Below are 11,782 nucleotides of genomic sequence, written 5' to 3' on the forward strand. Positions count from 1 at the left end.
CAATTGAGTGTGTTTTGGATCAGTTCAAAGCCTTTCTGGACCGATTCGAGGGTTTTCTGGACTGGCTCACTGCTTTTTTGACCGATTCAAAGGACAATTTCACCAGTTCATCATGTTTTTGAATACTTTTTATAAATAAAATGACCAGTTTGAATAGTTTTGGTGTCAGTTCAATGGTTTTGGGGCTTTCTTGGACCATTTTGGAGTATCATTGTGATTGATTCATTCAGTTTTAGAATCAATTAAAGAGTTTTAAGCACATTCCATGTATAACACTTAGTTTATTTCACACACATATGTTATGATGCATGATATTTCATTTATGTTTTAGAAATATGTACTTGTATACATCATATGAACAATATTGACATAAAGTATGATATTTGAATTTTAATTAAGATGCATTTGTAATCACCAAAGTGATCAAATGTATGCTTAATTAAGTTATTCTATACTAATAATGGAACGAGTCAATATTGGAATTGTGCCAAACTTAATGAAATGATGGACTGCCCAAAGGCAGTGATGTCATGTTCAAAGTCTAGCAGGATAAAATAAAAAGAGTGTATCCCAACACATGAAACATGTAGCACCCAGAGGTGTCATGTCGACTTGTCTCTGTCTACGTGTCTTTTAAGTTTTATCAAATAGTGGGAGGCGAAGTGCATTTGCGTGTTATGGGTACTCACCAAAGTGGGACCATAATGACCTCTAGCACTTGCCTAGAAAAATGTAAATGATAAAGATGTCTTATTATTGCATTTACTTTTTCAAATCTTGAATGTGCATGAATATTTATGAATGTCCTTATGTCATTACAATGTCCAATTCTGTGGTTTTTGATGGTCCAAGGCATATTCTTTTTCTAGATGGATCAAATTTTAGTAATTGGAAGGAAACTGTACAATTCACATTAGGTTATATGGATCTAGATTTAGCCATGCGAAAGCCTGAGCTTGCGCTGTTAACTGACAATAGCACAACTGAACATGAAATTGATTTTGATAAGTGAGAGCACTTGAATAGACTTAGCCTGCTACTTCTACAGTCTCGTGTGGCTAATAATATTAAGAGCGTCATACCCACATATAGAACAATAAAAGAATTTCTAGAAGCTATAGAGGCGCAATTTGCCAGTTCACATAAAGCAAGGGCTATCACCTTGATGACAAGGTTAATATCTATGAAATATACCGGTGGGGGGAACATCCGACAACATATTCTAGAACTGAGAAATATAACAACACAATTGAATGACATGAAGGTCAGCATATCTGATTCCTTCCTGGTCCACTTAATAATAACTTCTCTGCCTATTGAATATGAATCCTTCAAGATCTCTTACAATACACATAATGACGAATGAACATTCAATGACTTGATGTTCAAGTGTGTTGAGGAAGAAGAGAGACTGAAAAAAGAGAAGATACATATTGCTCACGTATCTTATCGTAAAGGTCACAAAATGCATGAACCAAAGAAGAATGCCATTAAGAAAAAGGCAAAGAGGAACTCAGATACATCTGTGTCCAACAGGTCAGGCGCCAAGTCCCATAAAAAATCTTCTATCAAGTGTTTCTTTTGCAAGAAGAAGAGACATTTAAAGGCAGACTGCATGAGACACAAGAACTGACTGACAAAGAAAGGTAATTTGTCATTTGTTTCTCATGAATGTAATTTGACCAACATTCCAACTAATAGCTGATGGATTGATTTGAGTGCCACTGTCCATCCTGCCAACACCTTACAGGTCTTTCTGAACAAAAGAGAACCAACAGATCATGAAAGAAGCATCTTCTTAGGAAACAAGATGCCCACACATGTTAAGGTCGTTGGAACCTGCAAAGTGATTTTGGAAAATATGTTTATTTTGGACTTATTTGATATATTTTATGTACCAACATACAACAGGAACCTCATTTCCGTATCAAAATTGGATTCCATTGAATATTGTTTTAAATTTGAAAATTCAAAAAAGATTATCTATAAGAATTCAGTTCTTGTTGGTTTCGCGAATATATGTGATGGATTGTATCATCTGGAAACTAATGTCCAAATTTGTGAAACCCTTTCCTCGGAAAATGTGTTGATTGGCAATAAACGTGGCTTATTAGATGAACAATCCTATATGCTCTGGCATCATCGTCTGGGTCATAAATCTAAATATAGAATCCAACTACTTGTGAAAGAAGGGATTCTTAAATCCATTGATTTTACAGTTCAAGAACCATGTTTGGATTGCATAAAGGCCAAACAAACCAACACATACAAGAAAGGTGCCAAAATGAGCAATCACAAGTTAGAAATTGTTTATACAGATATATGTGGACCCTTCTATCCTTGCCATACAGAAGAAAGGTACTTCGTCACCTTCATTAATGATTACTCCCGATACATGTATCTCTACTTGTTATTTGAAAAATTTAAAGTTTATAATGTTTTCAAAGACTTCAAGAAAGAAGTAGAGAAACAAACAAGGAACGTAATAAAAATAGTCAAATCAGATCAAGGTGACGAGTTCTATGGGCGTTTTACTGAGATGATACAAAAGGAAAGATCATTAACGCGATTTCTTAGAGAAAAAGGAATAGTCCCCCAGCACACCATGCCGAGAAGTGCATACCAGAATGATGTAGCTGAAAGAAGAAATTGTACGCTTAAAGAAATGAAACGTGCAATGTTGAACTACTCAACCCTTCCTATTACCATGTGGGGGTGAAGCTCTGTGAACAACAGAATAATGTCCCTACTAAGCTTGTCTCAACAACACCTTATGAGTTGTGGATAGGTAAGAAACCATGTCTAAGTTACATGCACATATGGGGTTGTCCTGCAAAAGCAAAATTATATAATCACCACATTAAGGCTTTTGATTCTAGGACAAGCTTTTGATTCTAGGACAATCAGTGGTTTCTTTATTGGTTATCCAGAAAGATCAAAAGGATTCAAGTTTTATTATTCATCTCATACATCACAAATAGTAGAAACAAATAAAGGTAGTTTTTTAGAAGATAGTTCTGTTGGTATAAATGCATTGCAAAACATCTCTTTTGAGGAAATTCAGGATAAAATTACTCCATCTGAAAATTTAAAACTTCCTTTCATTATTCATTCGAATGATGAAACAAAAATTGATCCAGTTAATGATGCACCAACTTAAGAAGAACCATTTGTGGATCATGCTGAAAAACATCCATAGGTTGATCAAGTTAGTTCACCTATCAGGAGATCTACAAGAATTAAAAGATCAGCTATCCATCCAGATTATGCGGTGTATCTAGAGGAACCCAATGATTTCATAGATATTGAGGATTCATCTTCTTTTAAGGAAGTTGTTGAGTGTGAGCAATCTTCATCTTAGATAGAGGTCATGAAAGAAGAGCTAGACTGTATGGCCAAAAACCAAGTATGGGACCTTGTCAATTTGCCTAGAAAAGTCAATCTCGTAGGATGCAAGTAGGTCTTCAAGACCAAAAGAGACTTTAAATGCAATATCGAAAAGTATAAGGCAAGGATGGTTGCTAAAGGTTTCACTCAAATGGAGGGTATTGACTACAACGAGACATTTTCTCTTGTCTCGACTAAGGAGTCAATAAGGATTATTTTTTTCCTAGTAGCTCATTTTGATCTAGAGCTACATCAAATGGATGTGAAAATAACATTCCTAAATGGTGAATTAAGTGAAGATGTATACATGGATCAACTTCTAGGTTTTTATAAAGATAAGTCAGACCATTTAGTTTGCAAGTTAAAAAAGTCAATATATAGACTTAAACAGGCCTCTCGTCAATGGTATATGAAGTTCACCAAAGTCATCTTGACCTTTGGATTCACTGAAAACATCGTTGATGGATGTGTATACCTCAAGACAAGTAGGAGTAAATTCATAATTCTGGTACTTTATGCGGATGCCCAACAATAAATATATGCTGACAGAAATCAAGCAATTTTTATCCTTCTATTTTAAAATGAAAGACCTGAGAGAGACTGCCTATGTTCTCGGCATTGAGATCCGTCGAGACAGGTCTAAAGGTGTACTATGCCTTTCTTAGAAAACTTATATTAATAAAGTTTTCAAGAGATATGGGATGGAGCATTGTGCTCCTACTACGACACCCATATTAAAAGGAGATAAAATTGAGCCTTAAGAACTGCCCACAGACTGAAGAAGAAAAAAGACAGATGACCATGATACCATATGTATCGGTGGTCGGCAGCTTACAGTATGCTCAGACATGCACTCACTCTGACATATCATTTGCAGTCAAGGTTTTTGGTAGATTTTAGTCGAATCCTGGTCTAGCTCACTGGAAGGTTGCTAAGAAAGTTATGTGTTAACTGCATGGGACAACAGACTATATGTTAACCTATAGAAAGACAGTCCACCTTGAGATTATCGGCTATTTAGATACAGATCTGGGAGGTTATCCTGATAATCGAAAGTCTACCACAGGATACATATTTCTGCTAGCCGGTGGTGGAATTTCTTGAAGGAGTGGAAAGCAGTCCACTACTGCTGCCCACACCATAGAGGCTGAGTTCATAGCTCTATTCGAAACAACTTCATAGGCCAGTTGGTTGCAGAACTTTATTTCAGGACTTTAGGTGGTTGAATTCATTGGGAGACCACTGAAAGTATTCTGTGATAATGAAGTCGTTGTATCATTCTCTAATAACAACAAAAGTACTACGTCTTGTAAGCATATGGGGTTGAAGTATTTTGTTGTAAAGGAGAGGAAAAAAAATCTTTTGGTGTATATTAATAACATAGGGACTAAAGAAATGGTAGTTGATCCTCTTACTAAGGGTTTGGTCCCGGGATTATATGTCGAACATGTTAAGAGGAAGGGCTTGTTTGAAACCCTGTAATCATGTACACTGACTTTTATGTGATCACATTTTTTGTAATAAAGATATGATTCTCTTTTTCTCTCTTTTGTTGCTTATGCATCTAAATTTGCTCATAAAGTTTAAGAGTTTAGCATAACAACAAATTTGAACTGATAAAGTGGACTTAAGACCTATCCACATAAACTTTTACATACTCGGGTCCAGTAGGAGAATGTTGAGAAACAGTGTGTCCCTTCATATGTGTCTCTTCCCATGCATCATATATTTTGGTATGATGCATGGTGACCCTTCGAAGGTATCCCTTGGATACCTATATATATACCACAATGATGGGCAATGGTATAAGAAAAATGTGGAATTGAAGGCTTATAAAGATCGGTCCCTGCTCACTCACTGCTTGAAGGCCTATATTCATCAACAGCAGAGCCGGACCTGTAAAGAGGCCAATGAGGCTTGGGCCTCAGGGCCCCTGGGCCCAAAAAAATTTTAGGGGCCCATTTTTAATGCCCGAGCTCCCCCTATTTGTTTAGAAAAGGAACAATCAATTCTTTTTAGGAATCAATTCTTTTTCCAATTTACTAGTCCCTATAATGGATCCGAGCTAAAATGTCCAGATATTAAAAGAACCTACTTTTTTGGCGATAGTGTACGACACACTGTGTTGTATGATATGTATAGATGCAATGCAATGATCTATATGTTACGGTATCATAAGATATGATCATAAATCTTGTCATTTTTATGACAATTTTTACCACATTGCTTCAAAGAAATTTGTTCTTCATTTTCTTTTTCACCTACAATCTCTAGCATCACGTCTCCTTGATATTTTATTGGACCAAATTTTCATCTTTCTTCTCTTGATGGTTTCTGGCTCCTGTATGTTGGGCATATTGTTTCTCAAATTAGACCTTCCTTACATGCTGTGTTTCTTTTCTAATGTTCTATTGTTTTAGAACTTCATTTGTCCTTTGAGGAGTTTGCACCACTGACCACTCTCATTTTTCCATTTATTTTTTCCCTACCCTCACCATCTTTCTTGATTTCTCGTTTTCTTTTAGTTAATTTTCCACCATTAGGTTCTATTGGTCTGTGCCCATTTGCGTGCTTACATGGCTTTTTACTTGTTATTGATCTTTTTTTTTATTCTTTTTTTCTTGAAAAAGGCAATTCTTCTGGTTAATTTTGCCACCACCATGCACTTTTTTCTTCATGTCTTACAGTTCTTATAAATTTAAGGGAAATTGTCAATAAAAATTTACCATTTTACTCTTTGGAATGTGCTGTGTATGATCATGGTGCTACCGTGTTGCCATAAGGGTGGTTCCCATCTGTGGTGGAATTGAAAAGAGTCTCCATTTGATCTTCTGAGAAACCAAATGGGTTGGTGCTGAAACCAAATATTAGTTTGTTTTTTCCATATTCAGAGGATTTGTGCATGAAATCTCCCTCTTTGACCATTGTGGGGAGTTTCGCATTCGCTCCCGGAGTTTCCCATTTTCCAGTGTCATGGATGAAGCTAAGAAACTAGCAAGTGACATGAGGTTTGAACCTAAATTTCGAGAAAAATGCATAACCCGAAGAAAGAAACAGTTTGATGAAAGTGGCAGTGACGATGTAATACTATCAAGTGAAGAATCTTTTAGAGTAGAATATTTTATGTTTATAATTGAACAAGCTCGATCTTTCCTTCAACTCCGGTTTGAACAATTTAAACAATATGAAGAGACTTGGATTTTTGTTAAACTTAGAGAAGTTGAAGACTGAAGCCGATCCCTTAAATAGCTTAAAGAAGTATTGTGAGAAGCTTGATAAATTTTTAAGTCATGATGGACGTTCAAATATTGATGGTTATGATTTATCTACAGAGTTGATGACCCTGAGGTGTTATTTAACCACTGAAAGAACGACAATTGATGTACTACGTTATTTGGCGAAACTGAATGGTTTATTCTCAAATGCTTATATTGCTTATAAGATTTTGCTAACAATACTAGTTACCGTTGCATCATCGGAAAGAAGTTTCTCAAAATTGAAGTTAATCAAGAATTATATTGGATCAATTATGTCTCAGGACAGATTGAATGGATTGGCTATGTTGTCAATTGAGAAAGAAATGGTTGAACAACTTGATTATACTGATTTGATAAATATTTTTGCATCTAAAACAGCTAGACGAGTAGTGTTTAAGTAGTTTATATAAATATTTTAGACATTGTTATTTGATATAATATAAATATTTAGAATATCATATTTGTTTAGTAAAAATATAAATCTTATCATTATTTGAACTCAGGTTGTGTCTTATTCTCTTGACTTTCTTGTTTCACTGTAATTTCTAATTTCTAATTTCTAATTTTTGTTAGTAGTTCATTTTTGTTAATTAATTACTATTAATTATTGTTAGTTAATTTCTGTTAATTGATGTTATTGCTAGTTAAATATAAAAATAATATAAATACTTGTATTAGTTAATCTCTGATAATTAATGTTGAACAACTTGATTAAATTGATTTGATAACTATTTTTGCCTCTAAAACAATCAGACGAGTATTGTTTAGGTAGTTTATATAAATATTTTATACATTTTTATTTAATATAATATAAATATTTGGAATATTATATTTGTTTAATGTGAATGCAAATTTTATTGTTATTTTGATTCTTTAAAAAAAAATTAGAGGCGCTGCCCCCCGAACTCTTACTATTAATAGGGGGCTCATTTTTTCTCTCAGCCTCAGGCCCCATAAAACACAGGTACGACTCTGATCAACAGGAGCAGTTCGGCTGAGGAGATCATCTGTCTCTCGTATCAGTGCAATGATAGGGACAAGTATGTGGCGCTTCTTATATGTGTGTATTATGTTATCTGTTAAGCATGTATGCCAATGTATATATTCTTCCATGATGCCCCACATTCGATGCATTTCTATTTGTTGTCAGTCGTCCTATGCGGGGGCAGAATAATTAGTAGATTCGTAGTGGGAGCAAAAACAAATTTTCTGCTCGTAGACATCCTGCTGAAAAGTAGGACGATTCAGGATGGCGATCTCAATTTGTGTTTTAGGGATGAAATTAAGCAGCACCGCCACACATTCTTGCAAAAGCGCAACGGTAGTGTAACCATCAATGTCAAGAAGATTACCATGAAGAAAAGTTGCGCTGCCCACAAATACATCTCTTGTCCAGCACTCGGCGAACAACCCCAGGAGTCGTATCCAAAGTGGGACGCAAACAGAAGTCTGAAACTTCAACTCCATACCCGGCTTCCACTGGTGCGCCACCAACGTCGTCCGACCTGCAACTTTCCATGGACCCCCATTAAGCACTCTAGACGTGTCCTCCATCGGGATAAATCAAATCATGAACAACCCCTGGTGAACCGAGGCAAACTTCACCGAAGAAGTGAACTTCCACTGAGCACGTAATTCATGAAACACAGATTGATATTCCACATGCTTAGGTCGATTCCCATCGAAGAGACCTGAGAGAAGGGTCCACTTAAAAGGTGCCATCATCTCGTCGACTAATGTGGATATTGGATCAAGTGGTGTGGGGCATGAATCCATTAAGTCTAGGACCAAAAATACTAACAAGAAGAGGTCCGTTGTGCCTCAAGATATGAAGCCTAAGCGAAGGGGTCAAAAACGTCAAGATTCTATCAATAGTCTATGCAGTTGGTTGAAGACAACTTTGATGGTGACGACTCTATTGCCGTTAGGGGTGTCAATGCGTCGGGTTTATCAAGACCCGACCCAGACCGAAAGTCCAGGTGACAAATAAGAATTTACGATTAAGACCCAAGTTCGGACCCGAAGGTCCGATTAATACATAGATCCACGTATAGTTTGTGAAATTGTATACGAGTTTCGATTAAAACCCACAAATTTTAAGTGTAAAAATGCTAAAAATTATTATTTTACCCGGTATGATTTCTCTTATAGTAGACCCGAGTTTGAACCCGATGTCATACACAAACATATGGTCCCAAGTGTGGTTTAACTTGGGTTCGAACCAAACCTGACCCATTGACACACCTAATTACAGGTGCCAAAAGCAATTCAAGGGCTTAGCATCCGAGTGAAGGGAGCCCATTCATTGCTGATAAAAAATGTTTGGAATCCCATGTGGCAAGTGGGGTCCTGTCCCAAGCTGAAGGCCCAAGTTTGAATCCCTCTGCCACATGGAACTTAAGAGATATCTGGTAGGGGGTCTGCCTAACCCCAGCTTGACTTAAAAAAAAATGTTTGATTAAGGTCAGGGATGAAGCTGGCCTGGTCGGTGCCCCCCAAAGAGGTTAGATCAATGAAAATCATGTTGTGGAATATGCTGGGTCTTGGCCGCTCGTGGGGAAGACGTGAGGTTAAATATTTTTCTTTTTTGAAAGGCAAGCTGGGGTTAGGCAGAACCTTACCAGTTATACAACTATACCAATGGGTTTTGAACCTGCAACGTCCCAACACAAGGTGACATGCACTAGCTGCAGTTAAAAGACAAAACGGAGCCCCCCTCAAGACGTGAGGTTGAAATCTTAAAATTGATTTAGCTTTCAATCAAATTCGAGATAATCCTAATGACAAACTTGTACAGGAGGGAAGCCTTAATCTCCAAGCTTGAATATATATAAAAAACAGGTATGGAGTGACCAAACCTTCTGCCATATGGAAAGATAAACCACCGGACTGGTAAGAGGGTTCGGACTAACACCAGCTTTATTATCAAACAAAAATAGAAAAATATTGAAGTATAGGACTGTATATTTTCATATGAAACAAGTTTGGTAGTGAAAAAATGGTAGAAAATAAAATAACTTTTACAATCATTTCAAAAAAAGTTTTTAAAATAATTATTTAAAAAAAATGTGATTTTTGATAGAAAAAAATCTATAACTTGAGAGAGGTAGAAGAATATTTGACGTCTTTTTCTATCTTTTTTTATTAGGCACCCATTACCCCTCTTCTCTCACATTTTTCTCATGCTACAGAAACAAGAAGAAAAATTTTCATTTAGTGAGAAAATTTCCTTGCTTCTGATCGTACCCTTGGGAATGTTGTTTTTGCATGTTTTAGGGTGTCATTTGTTCTTCGTTTATAGAGTTTTCTTGGGGCGTAGTTAGGATTTCGGATTTAAGGGATTGTCAATGTAATAACTAAATTCAACGAAGATGGCACATTCGATGATTGGAAAATTTTGGTTTTGTAACCGATTGTAAGCATCTTGCTTCATTGATTTCCCTATCAGAATGTTGTACCCATGCTCCTCCATTGTAGGGTTTTATCCAGGGGTTCTGAGGTTTTTCAGTTGTTCGCTTTGTGACCTTTTAGGAGTCATGCTCCCAGTACTTCACTTCCAATGAAACCCTGATAAAGACCCACCACCCAAAGAACAAGACCACTCAATCCAAGCCAAAAAATAATCAATAACAAAATTTGAAAAATAAAAAACCAAAAATTAAGTGCAAAAAAAAAAAACGTTATGTTAACAAGAAGCCTCAGGTTGCCACTGGACATCAAAGAGCTTAGAATCGATCTAAGCTGTCAGACGGTAATTCCAGAAATAAAAATCAAGTCAATCTCATCATCGGCTTCTTTCTTCCCCCTAATTTGAGGTAGAAAACATCCTTTTTAATTTCAAACAAAAATAAGAGAAGAAAAACAAGGAAAAAAAACGAGTAAATGTAATCGCACAAATCGGCTCCATGGATGAATGGAGATGATCAGATCCACAGATTCCTATCAAGATGCGAAACTTCATAGAATCGATGTGTGCCCGATCATAGCATCGACGGTCATGGCTCTCTGCTTCCGTCGACGTGGCATCTGGCAGAGAGAGAGAGAGAGAGAAGTTGAAGCCCTCAGGGACCCGTTTAAAATCAACCACACGGCCGAAGCCTAAGCCCATAAGGGATTGGGCAGAGGTCTCAGCCGTTGGATTAGTGTCATACGGCACTTCCTATCAATGGGATTGTTTCGTCATCGGGCGCTTCTCTTCTTCTTGGACAAACTCCTTCTGAAACCACCACCGAAGATGGCAAATCTAGGATTTTTTTTTCTCAGGGAAAATAGACAATGAAATCGAAGAAGAAAGAGAATGGGGAGGAACAGAAATGAGAAGGGTAAGAGAAAAGAACTCTCAAACGCTTGGCGGTTCTTCCACACCTTAAAAAACCCTAGCCCTGTATAAAAAAAAATAAAACTGTAAAAAAAACAATAAAACCCTAACCCTAGACTCTACAAATCTCCAAAAGAGAAAAATTGAAAGAGGGAGAAGAGGCTGAGGATCGCTTGGACGTCTCGGTTATTTATACAAGTTTCAAACCCTAACCCTAAGTCCTAACTAACTAGGGTTGTGAACGGGTCGGATATGATCGGACCCAAGTTTGTCCGGATCATGGTCCAGCACTCCAACTTTTAGTTTAGCAGATCGGGGGATGGTTTCAAACGAACCTAATGAAGCAGAACTATATCCAAAGTCCAGTTACATGTAAATTTCTGGATCTTAATCTGGTCGGGTCCCCAACCGGTCTATAGGACTTTTGAACATTTATTTTAATCCATCTACTAATAGAGTAAGGGTGTAAGGTAGGGGTGTGAAACGGGTGGGGTCGGGTGGTCCCATGACCCTAACCCAGCAGCCATAGACTGGGTTTAGGTCATAATTTTAGGCTCGGGCCCGTTAGGTATTGGGCTGAAACCCAACCCGTTATATAGGGGGGTGTGGGTCGGGCCCCATCTGGCTTGCAGGCTACTGGGCTGGCCCGAAGGGCTTGAGTTATTTATTAATTTTTTAATAATATATATATTTTTTAAAAAAATAACCATTATATAACAACTTGGACAACTATTACTATTTACCTAATAACCTAATTAGGTGCATGTGAACTTGCTATTTATTAATTATTATTATTTACCTAATTAGTTGCATGAGAATT

At 36.9% G+C, this 11,782-nt stretch overlaps 2 non-coding genes across 2 annotated transcripts; both read right to left on the reverse strand.

Annotated features, from left to right (window-relative positions):
* Positions 1-10,524: 10,524 nt before the first annotated feature.
* On the reverse strand, positions 10,525-10,676 carry LOC149832162 (small nucleolar RNA snoR2/U65). The gene has a single exon (XR_016433502.1). It is a non-coding gene; the product is annotated as a small nucleolar RNA snoR2/U65 (small nucleolar RNA).
* A 24-nt stretch (positions 10,677-10,700) lies between these two features.
* LOC149832163 (small nucleolar RNA Z112) lies at positions 10,701-10,833 on the reverse strand. The gene has a single exon (XR_016433487.1). It is a non-coding gene; the product is annotated as a small nucleolar RNA Z112 (small nucleolar RNA).
* Positions 10,834-11,782: the final 949 nt, after the last annotated feature.

The sequence above is a fragment of the Nuphar pumila genome, chromosome 7 (assembly GCF_984573655.1).
Source record: "Nuphar pumila chromosome 7, dmNupPumi1.hap1.1, whole genome shotgun sequence".
Classification (NCBI taxonomy): domain Eukaryota; kingdom Viridiplantae; phylum Streptophyta; class Magnoliopsida; order Nymphaeales; family Nymphaeaceae; genus Nuphar; species Nuphar pumila.